Source organism: Athene noctua, chromosome 1 (genome assembly GCF_965140245.1).
Source record: "Athene noctua chromosome 1, bAthNoc1.hap1.1, whole genome shotgun sequence".
In the NCBI taxonomy this organism is placed as follows: Eukaryota; Metazoa; Chordata; class Aves; order Strigiformes; family Strigidae; genus Athene; species Athene noctua.
Window position 1 is genome coordinate 126,107,029 of NC_134037.1, and position 6,964 is coordinate 126,113,992.

Genomic DNA, 6,964 nt, shown 5'->3' on the forward strand with positions numbered 1-6,964 from the left:
CAGACGGGCGTCACATTGGCCAATTTCCAATCAGTCGGGACCTCCCCGGTCAGCCAGGACTGCTGGTAAATGATAGAAAGTGGCCTGGCGAGCACCCCAGCCAGCTCCTTCAGCACTCTCGGGTGTATCCCATCTGGTCCCATAGACCTGTGTATGTCTATGAGATGCAGCAGGTCACTGACTGTCTCCTGGATTGCAGGGGGGTTGTTCTCCCAGTCTCTGTATTCTGGCTGTGGAGGCTGGATTTCATCAATACAACTAACCTTGCTATTAAAGACTGAGGCACAGAAGGCATTAAGCACCTCAGCCTTCTCCTCATCACTTGTTACCATATTTCCTCCTGCATCTAGCAGGGGATGGAGACTCTCCCTGGACTTTCTTTTGCTACTGACATACTTATAGAAACTTTTCTTGTTATCCTCGATTGCAGAGGCCAAATTAATTTCCAGTTGGGCTTTAGCCCTTCTGATTTCCACCCTGCATAGCCTCACAGCCTCTCTGTAATCACTGTGTGTGGCTAGCCCCTTCTTCCAAAGGCTGTAAACTCTCCTTTTCTCCCTGAGTTGCAGCCAAAGCTCCCTGTTCAGCCAGGGTGGTCTTCTCTGGCACCGGCTTCTCTTAGAGCACCTGGGCACCGCCTGCTCCTGAGCCATTAACACTTCCTTCTTAAAGAGCACCCAGCCTTCCTGGGCCCCTATACCCTTCAAGACAGTCTCCCAGGGGATCCTTTCAAGCAGGTGCCTAAACAAGACAAAGTCAGCCCTTCTGAAGTCCAGGATGTCAGTCCTGCTTAGCCCTCTCCTGACCTCTCTAAGAATAGAGAACTCTATTATTTCATGATCGCTGTGCCCTAGTCGGCCTCCAACCTCCATGTCATCCACCAGCCCTTCTCTGCTCACAATGAGGAGATCCGGCAGGGCACCTTCTCTGGTCGGTTCACTCACCAGCTGCGTCAGGAAGTTGTCTCCTACACATTCTTTAGTAACAGTGAGCCCGAAAAACCTTTCTGTGTATTGCAGCTTTTCCTAGGAAATTGGCCCATTTGTGTTTCTCCATCTTCACATAGCAGGAAATAGGAAAATTCGCTGCAGTTCATCTGTCCAGGAAACCAGACCTCTGAAGTGCTAAGGCTTGGACAACTGGCCCAAGCCAGAGTTGACCTATAGATGAATCCTGTATATTTTATAACTGATAACCATTGTGCTAATAGGTATTATACTAAGTTATAACAAACCACCTATTCTGATGTGTATTGAAGCCTGAACAACAGGCCCTCAGCCAAGGCTGCTTACTCGGTATGTAATCATTAGTGAAATCTATATGGAAGATGTAGCTATCTTGAATGTATATTTATCTTACTGTCTTTCTGTGTGGATAAAATAACAGGGTCATGTAGACAGTTGTCTGGCACTGTGGCCTGATGTGAGACTTTGCATATAATCCAATTAGATAAGCAGAGAAACTCCCTTAGCTTCTCCCTTGAGCCCTGGCCAGGTTCTGGGGGAACCTAATGTGAGATTGAAACCAGATATTTCCACTTAAATGATTTGCTGATCTCTGGTGTATAAGGTTGGGCCCATTTGCAGCAACTTTGGAAGCCTCACCTATGGGTGGATGCACCACATAAGATTTTCCTCTTGCCAGAACAGGCTCTCCAAATCCTTGCTGTAACCGGGGCTCCCCAGTGACTGCGGGTCTGGGTGATGGTAACACGCAAGTGGTGATCTATCTTTCTTAATCACTATCTCTCATGTAGTAATGCATTACCCTTGATTTTCCTATTTGTTTAAGTGCATTATTCTGTCTTTTCTTACTGTACGTTTTCTGTATTATTCTATTATATTAATTAATTATTTCTAGTAAAATATGCCTGCTCTTTCCAGTCTGGTGTTTGAGTTTAACTGGTATCCCTGATCAGCAAAACAACCTCCAAGCAGATAACCTCCATCACTGAGCCAGTTTGAAGCCCTTTGCAAAGCCATTGCACAAAGAAACTGGGTAAGAGAATAGAGGAGTGAAAAGCTTGCCATGTTTTTAAAAACCTGCTTATGAAAGGGACTAGAAATACAGCATGAACAACTCTTTACAGTGGTTTAATTAGCAAAGGATTTCTAACACTATAGTCAGTTTTAAACTTATGTCACATCAAAGAATTAATGATAAAAGGCCCCTCTGAGCCAGCCTGCTCTCTGCTACTGAAACCAGACTACAGCTAAGAGTTATGGACCCCTGTTTTTCCATTCAGAGTATCACCATTTACACTGGTTTTCCATTTGTTACATACTGTGACTGCTCATGTGTTGTGGTAAGGCATTAGCTGTCTTTTTCCATCTGCTAAGCCACAGAAATGCGGCGTTCAGATCACAGCTAACCTCTGCAGGAGGTTAAACCTTCACGGGAACAAAACCACAAACGCCAATATGGTGGCTGCTATTTGTTAAGTTTATTAACTGCGCAATTGCTTTATATACACCTTTCTGTACATCGTGAGATCTTTAGTTCCCTGTTCTTTCCTTGCATCACGAGATCTTTTCATGTGCCTCTATTTTTCCCGTACATCGTGAGATCTTCCAAGTGCCTCTCCCTACACTCATGGTGCTCTGTGTGATAACATGTTATGACTGTTAACAGTCGCCAACACAATAAATCCCTATTAACTGCTGTTACAGGGAGGCAGAGTAACTTTTTAATGTAATGAAAAATACTGAGAAAAATACATAGTGCACATTTATGAGAGTATTTCAGAAAGGTTTAAGACAGCAGGAAGATTTTGTTTAAGGATTTAGCTTTATCTGACAACCAGGCTGTAATATTAAATCCTCCTGAAATCTGCCATCAAAAATTCAAAGCTGGGTATTATTAGAAGCACTAGTCTTGGCAATTGTTGAGAAAGGCATGGGAGTTTGACATCTTGCCATGGTTAGGAGAAAGATACTCATACACAGCTGAGCTAAAGAACAAGGGAAGCTGTTCTAGTTAACACCATGTGGTACGCATCATGACCTAAAGAGAAAGAAAGCCTGTTTCCATGCTATATTTAAAATGCCTGCAGGCAGCCAAAACCTGCTTCTGTGCAGTTAAATTCAAAGAGTTAAGGGCAAAAATCCAATTATAAGGTGGAGAGGTTTTCTCTCTTAGACCCTAGATTAATTCTAAGCCAAACTCTTTCTTTGCAAAGGGCTGAGTGCATCTGAAAGCAGATCTGTAAAGTCATTGCCAATCTACAGAATACTGAGGTCTAGGTTACTGTTTGAGCCGTTTGTTTCTTGCTTCTTCCTACAATAGTTTGTACCCACACTGGCCAGTCCCCAGGGAGCCAAAGAAGAACCTGTCCAGCAATCATTGCTTGAATTAATGTGCAGCAGAGATTCAGAGAAAGGTTTGGAAGGGAAGGAACAAATGGGAGGCAGCAATGTTCCTTTTCACCTGCAAGCTGGACCAAGCAGTGTTCTTCCTCTCTGGATAGTCAGCGTACAGGAAAATTTTCTGTCTGCTGAGGAGGTAGGTATATGGTGGGGTGACTATGTCTTAATGGGGCAGATCTTGATGCAGCGCCCCGACTGCCCAAAAGAAATAGAATATGCCTTTAGGCCTTGGATGCTGTCCTTGCCCTGCTTGTCTCCTGAAGCACGCAGCTTTGAGCTCGTCTGTTCCTCCCAAAGCCATAACAGGTCCCAAAGCACATCCAAAGGGCTACAGGACCCTGATTTTCCTCTGTGTTCATGGGCTGCTTTCCATCTTTAGCTGCTGTGGCAAGGTGAAAGCCATGAGAAGGCCAGCGCAAGCCTGTTGGGCCGTTGCCCCATCCCTCCCTCTTATTTGTCTCTCTCCCCTTGCCTCTTGAGAAACCAGTCTTCCATGAGGATGAAGGCCCTGGTCTGCTCTTCCACCTGATGCTTCCTTCCCCCATGTCTTTCCAGAGCCCTTTTTCCAGTTGAGCACTGTGATTCCTCCTATCTTAAAAATGTGGCACAGGTCTCTGTGGGGGTTGACAGCTAATTGGCACTGCTGCTGGTGGGAATTGGGCTTGCTTATTCACACTGCTGCACTTGCCTGTGAGCCTGAGTGAGACTGATGGAAGATGCAAAACCTAGCAATCCCATGGCAGGTGAAATTAAAAATGTCTCTGCCTCCTGTCCACGGCAAGGGCCTCCTCTGTATCACTTTAATGCAACAGCTCTTGAATGTTCTGTATGATTATAAGGTATTAGTCCATTATCAGCTATTAAAAATAAATGCAGTGACTACATTGCTGTTTTTATTTGCCTAGTTTTCCACAATCAGATCTCGGCATGGTGCAACTCTTGCTCTGCTTGTGTAAAGGCCTTCCCGCCCTACAATAATTTCTTACCTCAATTATCTAATGTACCCTTTTTACTTTACAATCCTGGCATAAGCAAAAAATGCTGTTCCTCACAGGGCTAATTAGTGGTTGGCTGTTCCAAGCCATGGCTGGTTGTTCCTAGCAGAGTGGACCTTCCTTAGTCTGCAAGTCTTTAAACAGTAGAGAAAGGGAAATACCTTGTGTTAAAAATCTGAAAATTTGCCACGTTGGATTCTCCTCTTCTCTGTGTCTGGCAAGAAGAGCTTAACGTGCATGTTTCTGATTGCAGCTGAAAAAGGATTCCGGGTGGCCATTCCTTGCTGTTGCTTTGTTCCGTGGGTTTGCAATGGAGGGGCTGCTGGATGGCAACACATGTGGGAAATGTGAAGGGATTATCCATCTGTGGCTCTGGTGAGACGGGAATACCAGTGAGAGGGGGCTGGCATCTTTCCTCTGGGAAAGGTCCCCCATACAGCTGATTTGCACTGCTTTTGCCACCTTCTTTAATGCACCTTCACAGAGAAGCAGCACTCATGGTAGTTCCTGTTAAAATGAGCTAAGTGCTGTTCTACCAAGACAAGCCCCAAAAGAGGTTAAACACAGTTCCCCATAGAAACTCACTGGGGTGCTGAAATCTGAGCTGCTATAAGGTTGTGATGGCTCCAGTGACAACCAAGCCGGTCAGTTTCCTCCATGGGCTGATACAGGCAGGCTTATATGTCACAACAGCATCTTGAACCAGGGTCCTATCTGAAAGCAACTTCATTTGTACCTTGTCTGTTATTAGCCTCAGTCTCTAAAATGAAGCTTGAGTTTTTTGGGTTTTTTTTGGGGGGGGGGTTCTTAATATGTCATTGACAAGTCATCTAAAGCAATCCACATGAGAGGAAGTACTTTAATACAATAAGGCCATTCTGGTTGCTGGCACATCTTATTAATGACTATCTGTCCTGCTATCCAATTTCACATCTCCCATTTGTACTCTCTCTTGTTGATCACCGCCATTTTTAGCTTGCTGATATTAATTGGTAATTTATTGTGGCTCTGTCCATTTGATGGACACTGATTTAATCTCACCACCAATGCTCCTACCCTTCTGCCTCTCTGCAATTGACTGGTAAAACTAAAATCAATGAAAATTAAGTTTGAAGTTGGTTTGAAATCAGTGTCATTGCTGTTAATTGGTTCACTTTAATTGTGCTATCTCAGCCTCCTGAAGTCAGTGCTCCCACTCACTGTTTCCACCTTGAAGGATGCACAAGAGTGGATACCAGGTGCCCCAGGCCCACATGCAAGGGTGGATGCACAAGGGTGCTCCAGGCCTATGGCAGCAGCACCTAAGAGACCAAAGTACAGAGCTGTAGTCCCCATGACCTACAGCTCAGGAACGGGAGAGCAAATGCCTCATAGCATACCCACCCATGTCTGTCACCAGCAGAGGCTGCAAGAAGATGCCTAGAAAGAATAAGAAGAGAGGAGCAAGCCGTGCTGCCCTCTCTGACCCTCCATAGGGAAACACATCCTGTCCACAATAGAGTTCAGGAGTGTCAGTAACTATAACAAATGCACTTAGTCCCAGAAAACACATGTCCATGGTCAGCATCCAAGGCAGGCTCTACTACACCTGGAAGCACAAATACAAGTGTCATGGCTGTGTGGTTATAGCTGTGATGGCTTGATCATGTAAGCAGAATGAGGCTTTGTAGGGACAATTAATAACTTCTGTTAGCTTCAGTGACATTGTTGGGGAAAAGACCCTGCATTAGCCCCTGATGAGCACCTTTTATGTACCTGCAGGTGTCCCTGGAGGCCAGCACACTTGCTTGTCCCCAGCAGTTACAGCAGAAAACAGCAGGCAGCAGCCCTGCTGCACTCCAGACATTAGCAGAGGTTGGTGCTGTCCCTGTTTGCAGTGACACTGGGACCTGGACGTGCAAGGCTGGGCTGGCCATGTGTCCATGTGCCACCAAGAATGTACATGGGCTGCACTGGCTACAGATGGCTGTAATGTGGCTGGTGCAAGTGTGGATTTGCTGCAAGCCCCAACAATTGTTCTGAGTTAAGAGGAGTGATGGCACATGTGTTTGGGGGCTGTGAATCTCATATAGGGCACTAGGAAATGAGGGTAGAGAATGAAAGAAATGGAGAAAGAAGAAGGCAAGATTCTATGCTGGAAGAACATGATGTAAACAAACCTCTGAGCCCCAGACCAAGCTTTTTGTGGCCCTGCAGATACGTATGTGTCTGTCACAGGGTGACAGCTGTGAACACATTCTAAGTACCTTGGAGGTCTGAGCAGGGACCTGAGAGTTTCTGGGGAGATGCAATACTTATTCTCTGCTCCACCATTCCACTTCCTTCTGCCACCCAAGGCCCCTTGCCTGTGTGCTGAGTCCCAGATGATTCCTGCATCCTCAGTGTGTGCAAGCCTGAGAGCATCCCTCTTCCGTATGCATTTTCTGTAGGTTGACGTGCTGCAGCTGTGTACATTACAGAGTCAGTGTTTGTAGATGCACTGAGCAGGTTTCTGTATAACTCCCAGGTGCACAGCCAAGTACTTAGCAGGAGCAAAACTGCAGGTTGGATGCTGACAGTAAGTTAGAGTTCAGTTGCACCTCTGCAGTCTCAGAACAACTGATT